Below are 12,168 nucleotides of genomic sequence, written 5' to 3'. Positions count from 1 at the left end.
TATTGGGGGGGACAGTGTAAGGGGGTGTATATGTAGTGTTTTACCCTTTATTATGTGTTAGTCTAGTGTTTTTAGGGTACATTCCCACTGGCGCAGGTTTACAGTGAGTTTCCCACAAGGAATTTGCAGAAAATTGGCCGCAGCTCAAACTTGAAGCAGGAAACTTACTGTAAACCTGCATGTGTGAATGTACCCTGTACATTCACATGGGGGGGGGGGGGGCAAACCTCCAGCTGTTGCAAAACTACTTTTGCAACAGCTGGAAGCACACTGGTTGGAAAACCTTCAATTAGGTTCTGGTACCTGACTTAGTATTTACCAACCAGGGTGCCTCCAGCTGTTGAAAAACTACAACTCCCAGCATGTACTGATTGCCGAAGAGCATGCTGAGAGATGTAGTTATGCAACAGCTGGAGGTACACAACTACAACTCCCAGTATGCCGAGACAACTGTTTGCTGTTTGGGCATCCTGGAATTTGCAGTTTTGCAACATCTGGAGGGCTACAGTTTAGAGTTAAAAAAGTTAATAAAGATCATTTAACCCCTTCCCTAATAAAAGTTTGAATCACCCCCCCCCCTAAAAAAAAACGTGTAAATAAATCTTTAATTAAACCGCATGATCAATAACGTATGCGAAAAATTCCAAAGTCCAAAATAGTGTATTTTTGGTCACTTTTTAGATCATGAAAAAATGAATAAAAAAACGAACAAAAAGTCTGATCAATACAAAAACGGTACCGCTAAAAACGTCAGATCACGGTGCAAAAATTAGCCCTCATACCGCCCCTTACGTGGAAAAATAAAAAAGTTTTAGGGGTCAGAAGATGACAATTTTAAATGTATACATTTTTCTGCATGTAGTTATGATTTTGTCCAGAAGTACGACAAAATCAAACCTATATAAGTAGGTTTAACCGTATGGACCTACAGAATAATGAGAAGGTGTCATTTTCACCGAAAAATGTACTGTGTAGAAACGGAAGCCCCCAAATGTTACAAAATGGTGTTTTTTCTTCAATTTTGTCACACAATGATTTTTTTTTCACATTTTAGTGAAGATTTTATGGGTAAAATGACTGATGTCATTACAAAGTAGAATTGGTGGCGCAAAACATAAGCCATCATATGGATTTTTAGGTGCAAAATTGAAAGAGTTATGATTTTTTAAAGGTAAGGAGGAAAAAATAAAAGTGCAAAAACGGAAAGTTTTCCACTGGAGTACCCCTTTAGGTGCCAGAAAGTTAAGCAGATTTGAAAATTACTTCTATTAAAAAATCTTAATCCTTCCAGTACTTCTTAGCTGCTGAATACTACAGAGGAAATTCTTTTCTTTTTGGGACACAGAGCTCTGTGCTGACATAATGACCACAGTGCTCTCTGCTGACACCTCTGTCCATTTTAAGAACTGTCCAGAGTAGAAGAAAATCCCCATAGAAAACATATGCTGCTCTGGACAGTTCCTAAAATGGACAGAGATGTCAGCAGAGAGCACTGTGGTCATGATGTCAGCAGAGAGCTATGTGTTCCCGGCTAGTCAGTTGGGCTGTTCGTGTCCCGAACAGCTTGCAGGACACCGGGAGGGCCCTTACCTGCCTCCTCGGTGTCCGATCGACGAATGACTGCTCCGTGCCCGAGATCCAGGCAGGAGCAGTCAAGCGCCGATAACACTGATCACAGGCGTGTTAATACACGCCTGTGATCAGGATGAGAGATCAGTGTGTGCAGTGTTATAGGTCCCTATGGATTTTTAGGTGGAAAATTGAAAGGGTTATGATTTTTAAAAGGTAAGGAGGAAAAAACGAAAGTGCAAAAACGGAAAAACCCTGAGTCCTTAAGGGGTTAAGGGGTTAAAACTGAGCATTTTATAGTGTGAAAGCGGCCTAACATCAGTGATTGTGGGAGAAAGGGGGGGCCACCTATGCAGGCTCTTCTAGAAAAAGGGGTGTGGCACCTGTCACTTTTAATTGCAGTGGGCGGTTTGACGAAAGGTATCCCCCCTCGCTACTATATGTGACTTTTTGATCACTTTTTATAAAAAAAATTTTGTGATGCAACAATTTTTTTCTTTTTCCTTTTTTGATGTTTACGCTATTTACAGTACAGGATCATTAAGATTATATTTTGATAGTTAGGACATTTCCACACGTGCCAATACCAAATATGTTGGTATTATTTTTTTTTTACATGTTTTGGTGTCAAATAGGAAAAAAGGGGCCTTTAAGATTTTTATTGGGGGAGAGGTTTTTTTCAAACTTTAAAAAAAAAACTTTTTTATGTATTTTTTTACACTTTTTATGTCCCTATAGGGGACTATTTTTTTTTATTTTTATATCAGTAGAATGCAAATACTAATCAGTGCTATGCATATGTATAGCACTGGTCAGTGTTATCAGTGATTTTCTTCTCTGGTCTGCTGGAAGGTGCTGGGAGAACGGACGGAGGGGACCTCTGTCCGCCATCTTGAATTATCGAATCTCCACAGCCATGCCGCATGCAATCTGATTATCCATTCAAAGTGCCACATTGCTGCAGATGCCATGATCAGTATTGATCATGGCATCAGAGGAGTTAATGGTGGACATCAGTGCAATCGCTGCTGATTGCAGCCAGGAACTGTTATACATGATGTGAGCACCGATCATTACAGGACGTAAATGTATGTCCTGGTGCACGAAGTACCAGCGCATCATGACATCATGATGCATTACGTCCATCGTCTTTAAAGGGTTAAATAAGTTCTGTAGTGCTTTAAAGGGGTACTCCGCCCCTAGCATCTTATCCCCTATCCCCTATCCAATGGAGTCCAATGTCAGTACCCCTTTAACTGCAAAATGAAACAAAAGAAACTTTAACTCACCTTCCTACATTCTCCTGTTGCTGCGATATCCCCTGGTGTCCTATTCTCCGGTTCCTGTCTTCTTTTACTTCCTGCGGGTGAGTCACGCTGCGCTCAGCGTATTACCCACCGCAGCGGGACATTGTACTGCTTTTAAAAAAAACTTTTTTTTTTTTTTTTTTTACAAAAGTATGTTTAAAATTGTTCTATTTTGACCACCTATAAATCTTCACATTTTTCCGTATACAAGGGTGTATGACGACTAATTTTTGGCTCCGTGATCTGTAGTTTTTATCGGTATCACTTTTGCGTATATGTGACTTTTTAATAGCTTTTGATAAAAAAAATTGGAATATGATGTGACAAAAAGGCAAAAATGTAGGATTTTTTTTTTTACATTTACACCGTTCACCATATGGGATCATTAAGATTATATTTTGATAGTTTGGACATTTACGCATGTGCCGATACCAAATATGTTCATCAATTTTTTTAAATGGAAAAAAGGGACCATTTAAATTTTTATTGGGGAGGGGCTTTTTCCCACTAATCAATGGCTTTCTAGTAGACTGGAGAAGAAGACCCCAGGAGAGCATCAGGGGCAAGTGAGAGGAACTCCACTCACAGTCTTGGATGATCGGATCCCCGTGGCAGTGCTGCAGGCGACCTGATGAGCATTGGTTGCAGCATCCGATGGGTAAATGGCGGACATCAGCAAAACCACTGATAGCAGCCGGGACCTGCCGTGCATAAACCGAGCGCAGCTCTGGGCTCACTTCATGTATAGAAAGTCCATACGTTCTGGTGCGTTAAGTACCAGGACGTACATTTACGTCCTATGTCCTTAAAGGGGTAGTCCAGTGGTGAAAAACTTATCCCCTATCCTAAGGATAGGGGATAAGTTTGAGATTGCGGAGGGGCTGACCGCTGGGGCCCCCTGCGATCTCTCTGTACGGGGGCTAGGCTCTCCGGCCAGATAGTGGGTGTCGACCTTCGCACGAAGCGGCGGCCGACACGCCCCCTCAATACATCTCTATGGCAGAGCCGGAGATTGCCGAAGGCAGCGCTTCGGCTCTGCCATAGAGTTGTATTGAGGGGTCGTGTCAGCCGCCGCTTCATGCGGAGGTCGACACACCCCCTTCCCGCGGGCTGTCGGGGCTCCGTACAGGAGATCGCAGGGGGCCCCAACGGTCGGACCCCCCGCAATCTCAAACTTATCCCCTATCCTAAGGATAGGGGATAAGTTGTTCACCACTGGGTTCACCACTGGACTACTCCTTTAAGGTGTTAACACCAATGGTAATGAGATTTACAAGAAAACACCATCAATCCTGCTTTAATTTCTTTGGCCTGTACTTAATTTATCATTGCCAACTAATAATCAAACTTCAGTGAAAGCCATGTATAAAATAAGCTTAGAGTGATACATCTTCTTGTCAACAAATGAATGGTAGAGGAAATCTTGAAGAAGCATCTGTCTGATGAGAAATGTTGGGATAATAAGAAACACCTCTCACATCTCATTTATACAGCAGCATTATAATAATCACACTACTTAAATGCCTAAATATCAAAGAGATTTATAGACTTAATGCTGCATTCAAATTGCAAGGTAAACAATTCCTATATCCCTCAGAGCAAGAACTTCTAAAATTGCATTTTCACATGTAGAAGGCTTACATATATTATCAACAAGGGAAATAAATGGGGGAGGTTATTAATACATTAAACAGGATTTATATGTATGGTCCGGGTTGGTGTTTATTTATGCAGCAAGCATGGTTACATTTTATTGTGCTACATGTTTCTCTGATTTTATTGTATTTGGCATGGTATTTTATTAAACAGAAGGATTTTTTTTTTTTTTTATATTTTATTATGCACAGATTATATCTTGACAGTTGGATAGGTTACTATGGCAATCTGAATCTTCTCCAGGAATATGGGGGTAGGTAATACAATCTCTATATTATTCATTGAACAAAATAAATAGATATAATTAATGCATGCAAGAAAAAGGCCTACTGCACAAGCAAGAGGCTGACTGCATGGAAATATGGCAGCTATTTATTGGATCAGGACTTACAGATTTTATGAATTTACAGTTGAAACTTTCTTTTTACAGAGAGTTTTGTTTTAACACCTAGTAAACTAAATTTTTAAGAATTGTTGACCTCATTTGATACTCCCTCACTCCAAAAGCCCTTCATTATGCTTCCCTTGCCAACTAACAAGTATGTAGATGTAGGTCTCCCTTTTATCCACTGGGCACAAAGAGAGGGTCTTACTTTAAAGACTATAACAGCTTTTGTGCTAAACTTTTATTGTTGATTTCCTGCTTATAAAAATGAAACAATACACTAAATAGTGTTGATTAAAAATTTCCCACCATTTAGCTGCTACTTAGAGAATGATACAATAAATTCATCAGGCAGACTTTCTCCTCTTTTTCTTAGTATTAGAGACAGCAGCAGGGAGGATGTTAAATGGCAGCTCTTATCGTGGAATCCTTGGAGGGCAGCTCATATGGACTGTAGAAAGAGTACACTAAAGACAGTTTTTGCAGGGGAGAATTACATGTGCTGCCCACAGTTGTAGAGAGAAAATATAGCTCAGAAAGAAATTCTAAGAGGCTGTAGAGGAGACATGAAACTAAAATTTTTAATAAAAACCTGTGGAGATTTTTATTTTTATTTTGCAACACGATAAGTGCAAAGCAAGATTAAAAAGCCTTTTGTGAGACCACGTGAGACCATCACCATAAAATGTAAAAGCGGTGGGTCTCAGGCTGGCTACGGTTACCTAGGAGAACAGGTTGGAAGCCCCATCTCCTATATCTCCTATATTTATTTCCACAATAATCCTTATATATATATATATATATATATATATATATATATATATATATATATTATAAAATTCTTTTATTTTTATTTTTTTTGTGTACACTACCTTTATTACATACTATACAGGCCACAATTTCTTGTATACCACCATTTAATACATACTACACATACCCCTATTCCACACATCACATCCCACAGTTAAATATCCTCCAATGCAGTCATTCATTTTCATTATATGCATATATACAGCCTACCCACCGTAATTCCCATCTAGCAGTCTAGTAAATACATTATCAATCATTGTCCTAGTTCACAGCCTCTTTTATCTGCACTCCATCCACAATATCACACTATCTCCTCCATATTCATACCTCACCCACACATTTCCATAAACCACTCTTTATTTCATTCCATGCAGACTCCCACACCCACCCCCTTCTTGCCATTCAACCACATCCAATACTTCTCCCTCTAGCCCCTGCTGTACACTAAACAGGAGCCCTGTCAATACACATGAGCCCGTGCGCCGCTGACAGCACAGCATCTGCGGTGCCATGGCAACGTCAGCGCTGGCCGGAAGTGACTTGTTGGGAGTCCCTGCTTTATACCGAAACGCGTTGTCCATATTGCCTAATAAAATATTTATTGTCCTGTGCTGACCTGCATCAAAACATCATCACCTTATAGCTGAGTATATCACTTAGGTGCGGTGAAGGGATCACACCAAGTCGATATACGCTACAAGGGAGCACCCCCAGTCTCTCTTTTATCTCTCCCAACCTCGTCATCTCCTATAGAGTGGGTAAATGTGCTTGGGAGCTGGGGAAATGGCAGTCAGTTATTTACAGGCCAAATTGATAATGCATGCAATTTAGAAAAAAATATTTGTTGTGCTCAGTCATTTTTCGTATAACTTTGTAGTTATGCTTTAAAGGGGTACTCTGCCCCTATACATCTTATCCCCTTTCCAAGGAATAAGGGATAAGCTGTCTGATCGCAGGGGTCCCACCGCTGGGGACCCCGTGATTTCCCTGCTGCACCCGGTTTTCGTTTAGAGCGCTGGGTGCAGCACCCGAGGCTCGTGACATCACGGCCACGCCTCCTCAATGCAAGTCTATGGGAGGGGGCATGACAGACACCACGCGCCCCCCCCCCCATAGACTTGCATTGAAGGGGCATGACGTCACAATCGGGACGTGACCGTGATGTTACGAGGCTCTGCCCCACATCACCAGTCATCTGGCACGGAGCGAAGTTCGCTCTGTGCATTGGATGACTGGGGTGCCACAGTCGAGATTGCGGGGGTCCCCAGAGGCAGGATTAGATATCTTATCCCCTATCCTTTGGATAGGGGATAAGATGTCTAGGGGCGGAGTACCCCTTTAAGTAGAGAACATATTGAGAATGCAATAAACTTTATTATATGTATTGGCAATTTCAGTAAAATATCTCTACATACATAGCAAGTGTGTGTTAAATTTAGGCATTTTTTTTTTTACAACATGTACAAAACAGTATTATCTATTTTTGTAAAATATACAATCATACAATACAAACATTATCTTAAAAGGCTAAATGAATTTGCAGTCATGCCAGGTCATATAATTCATATAATCATTCTGAGAGAAATGTTATAAGGTACATAATGATCACTTGACAAGATGGGAAATATCTAATTTAAACTCAAGGCACATTCAATCTGCAAATATACAGCTACTATTACTGTGTCAATGCAATTACAGCTTGTCAGAGATTTCTGCTACAAATTGCCATCAACATGTCAGATTTTATAAATATAAATAAATCATAATTTTATCATAAGATTAAGAATTTTTTTTACTTTATGGTATATACATGGAAACATCTATTAGGTTAAATAACTTACAGATAGCATAAATTGATAAACATTTTAGGTGCCAGATGATGAAATTAGTTAACTACATGTTACGTGTTAAGGAGTTTCTATGATTTTATCTGTTTTTCCATAAATCAATACTGTATGTAAATGTAATAAACTTTGTAACCTATATTGAAGAATTTGTTTTATTTATTTAATCCCCTTAAGAGATTTTTCCTTCCTGTATGCCTGTCTATTGTACTCTCTTTAACTTCTCAAAACCTCTGCACTCACTGAATAATATTATAAATTATGAGACATAAAAGTTGCTTAAGTTTGTCACTAAACAGTTGCTTTACATTGCTTTTATATTTTCATCCACAGACTAGTATGAGGGCTTGTTTTTTGCGCGACCAGTTGTCCTTTGTAATGACCTCACTCATTTTACCATAAAATTTATGGCGCAACAAAAAAATACTATTTGTGTGGGGAAATTGATAAGAAAACCGCAATTTTTTCACATTTTGGAAGGTTTCCTTTTCATGCTGTACAGTTTACGGTAAAATAGACACGTCTTCTTTATTCTGTGGGTTAATAGGATTAAAATGATATCCATGATTACATACTTTTCTATTATTGTACCGCTTAAAAAAAACGCTAACTTTTTAACCAAATGAATGCATTTAAAATCCCTATATTTTGCTGACCTATAACTTTTTCATTTTTCTGTATAAGCACCGGGATGAGGGCTCATTTTTTGCACTTTGATCTGTACTTTTTTTTTTATACCACATTTGCATATATAAAACTTTTAATACATTTTTAAAAATAAAATGTTATAGAAAAGCAGCAATTTTGGATTTTATTTTATTTTTTACGTTCACACCGTTCACCATACGGGATAATTAACATTATATTTGAATAGATCAGATATTTATGCACACGGAGATACCAAATGTGTTTATTAAAAAAAAAAATGTTTACACTTTTTGGGGGTAAAATAGGGAAAAAGAGACAATTAATATTTTTATTGTGGGAAGGGATTTTTCAAAATTTTTTACTTTTATTTTTTACTTTTTTAACTTTTATTTTTGCACTAAGGGGACTATTTATAGCAATCATTTGATTGCTAATACTGTTAAGTGCTGTGCACTGATCAGTGTTATCGGCTATCTTCTGCGCTGGTCTACCTGATCTCAGACCAGAGCAGAAGACCCCGGGAGATGGACGGAGGTAGGTGTGGGGATCTCCGGCTGCCACTACAGATGACCGGATCGCCGCGGCAGCGCTGTGGGCGATCCGATCATGCATTTCTGACTGCACTGTACTGATCACGGCATCTGAGGGGTTATTAGCAGAAATCCGCGGAATCGCACCAGGACATGCATTTACGTCCTGCGTCGTTAAGGGGTTAAAGGAACACTGACAGGCTGTTCACCCCCACTAAATCCAATGCACTGGGTTACAGTACGTGTGAACAGGAATATAAAGAGGTATAACTTTTTTTTTTTTTTTTTAAACTGCCACTGCAGTTTTTGAGCCAAAGCGTATTCAGAAGGAATGAGAAATATAAAGTAAGGACTTATACTTTTCCTTTCTACTGGATTCACTTCTGGCTTTATATAAAGGACACAAACAAAACGTATATACTTTGAATATAATTGTAATGACTTACAGAATAAAGATGACGTCATTTTTTCTTATTAGGTACACTGTGTAAAAAAAAAAATTGCAAAAAAGTAATGCTTGCAATTGATAAGCAGGTAATGTGAACACACTCAAGGCACTTACCCTTGGCATTAAAACCTGATCCTTTATTGAAGTTTCTTTAAAGAGGTACTCCTCCCATAGACATCTTATCCCCTATCCAAAGGATAGGGGATAAGATGCCTGATCACGGTGGTCCCGCCGCTGGGGACCCCCGTGATCTTTCACGCAGCACCCCGTTACCATCAGCTCCCGGAGCATGTTATCTCCAGGTCTGATGACTGGCGATCATGGGGTTGTACGTTCACATGTACAGGATTCTGCGCAGATTTGATGCGCAGGATTTGTAACTGCTGATTAGAAGCTGTGCTCAGTCATTTAGTTTACATTGAATTCTGCAGCAGGAGACTGAATGTGGGAACATACTCTAAAACAGCATGGCGAAGATGGCGTGGACAGAGGAAAGGTTGCCGATAAGCAACAAACACTTGACAAAGCGCCTTGTGACATGAAACTTTTGTTGCTTATCGACTACTTCTCCTCTGTCCACAATTACTCGGCCATGTTGTTTTAAAGAAAGGTCAATAAAGGATCTTGTATTAACATCAAAGTTGAGTGCTGCTTTGAACTTAACTATTATACTGCAACAAAGTAAAATTGGTTCTGCATAAAACAAGCCCTCTTCTGAGTCTGTAGATAAAAAAAAAAAAGTTATGTCTTTTAGAAGGCAGGAAAAAATTAAAATGTAAAAAAGAAAATTGGCTGTGTAATCAAGGGGTTAAGTGAAAATCTGCTAACATTTTCAAGGATTAAAGATTATTTTGGAATTGATGTCAGAAGATTATGGAGAAACAACACATGGCCGGTTTCCTTTCATCTAATATCTGCTCCCTGTACAGAATTTGGTTTCATAACGTTTAATTGAATAGCAGAAATCAATGTAATGGCAGGAGAAGCAACAAGACAGGATGAGCTCCCTCCCCTCTACCACCAGCATAGGGACTCATAGGAACTACCGCCAAAGTTTTATGCTAAACTTTTACACCATCTGTGGTCCTGCTAGAAGAGAACATCTGATAAACTTAACTGGACAACATAAATTAAAGGTCGATGTATAGAAACTGACATCACATAAGGTCCATCTGCCACCACTACTTAATATGTTTGCCTCTATTTGATCCTGGTCTTGCCTCAGCTAAGTGTTATTTTAACATAGGAGAAAAGTACAGAACAAAAACTCTTCCTTCATTATTGCTGAAAAAAGTGTTTTACATATTTTAATATAGGACGTTATATGACTCAAGAGGCACCTTCAGATCATTCTCATTCTTTTAGTTATAATGTAAAAAGCAATTGAGGGACATATCAAAGTCAGTGTAGGGACACGGGTTTTGATGGTGAAGTTGGAGTGTAAATGGACCAAATTTATTAAATTGTGCAGGGCATGTGATAAAAAATGGGGCTAGTACAGACCACCAGTTTGTATGATTCCTTCTGTGCAGCTTTTTTGAGATTTTTTTCACCTGTGCGACTTTTGTGCGATTTTTTGGGACTGCTGTCAACAGCCAGTTTTGTAAGCCATCTCTGGGCTGGTTTGGGAGAGATTTGTCAAAACCTGTGCAGAGGAAAAGTTGCCAAGTTGTCCACAGCAACCAATCAGATTGCTTCTTTCATGTTTAACAAGACCTCTGCACAATGAAAGAAGCGATCTGATTGGTTGCAATCTGCAGCTATTTGTTTAGAATAGATGCACGTCACAAATCTCTGACCACTGCAAAGTGAAAAAGCAAAAGTCATTGTAGTCAAAATCACATTAGCAAACATTTGCGCTCTTTTTGCACAAATGTTGCAAATTTACATCAAAAGCAGTTTAAAAAGCTTGATATATGTCTCCTATAGTGTGTACCCAGTTGTATCTAATCAAGTGTGGTTTTGTCTTATTCAACTTAGTTTGTACCTCCACTTCTACTCTGGATAATATGTCAAAAGATAGCGAGGGAGATTTATCAAAACCTGTCCAGAGGAAAAGTTGCTGAGTTGCCCATAACAACCAATCAGATTGCTTCTTTCCGACTTTTGAAAATGCTCATAAAAATAAACAAAATTCAAGCTTCTAGGCGCTAATCCGGCAGAGTAAAATGGTACGGACACACGATTATTGTCCTAAAATCAGGTTTATTCGCACAACAGCAACGTGTTTCTGGTCCGTAACTGACCCTGAGATACAGCCAGGGAGACAGACCAGAAACACGTTGCTGTTGTGCGAATAAACCTGATTTTAGGACAATAATCGTGTGTCCGTACTTTTACTCTGCCGGATCAGCGCCTAGAAGCTTGAATTTTGTCTATTTTTATGAGCATTTTCCCACCGGACCAGCGCTGCTGACACCGGACAAGCCACGGTTGTAGATCCAAGCGACCATCATATTAACACTTGAAGTCCTCTGAGGTGTTGTGCTCTTAGCGCAACCTGACTTGGTGAGTGCAATTCCACTTATCGTTTACAGTAATTTATTTGACATATTACAGTAGGGGCGCGAATTCTTCTTTTTTGTGTTTTTTCTGTATTGATTTTTTAAAAGACCTCTGAAAGGTGAAAGAAGCAATCTGATTGGTTGCTATGGTTAACTGGTAAACTTTTCCACTGGACAGGTTTTGATAAATCTCCCCCCCAGCAAGTCCTGAACTGAGGCCTGAAATCTTATGCACATGGCTGTATTACAGCTATGTATAACCTTCAAGTTGCAAGGAACTATAATAAAACACTCTTGTACTTACAAATGGCAATCGTTTAATATGGAGTCATACTGATAGCTACCAAGATTTGGGTTTCCCACTTACGCAACCCAATTTATGCCATCTTCAGCATCTTTATTTAAAATGACAAAAGATAAAAAGAGAGATATACATTGACCAAAGTATCTCTTCAATAACATACTAT

At 39.2% G+C, this 12,168-nt stretch overlaps 1 protein-coding gene across 6 annotated transcripts in view; it reads right to left on the bottom strand.

Moving 5' to 3' along the window:
• Nucleotides 1-12,168, bottom strand: part of TMEM117 (transmembrane protein 117) — a 283,837-nt gene that overhangs the window by 123,870 nt on the left and 147,799 nt on the right. The window lies entirely within an intron of this gene.

The sequence above is a fragment of the Hyla sarda genome, chromosome 4 (genome assembly GCF_029499605.1).
Source record: "Hyla sarda isolate aHylSar1 chromosome 4, aHylSar1.hap1, whole genome shotgun sequence".
Lineage (NCBI taxonomy): Eukaryota > Metazoa > Chordata > Amphibia > Anura > Hylidae > Hyla > Hyla sarda.
The sequence above is the reverse complement of the archived record's forward strand: the minus strand, read 5'-3'. Positions and strand labels throughout refer to the sequence as shown.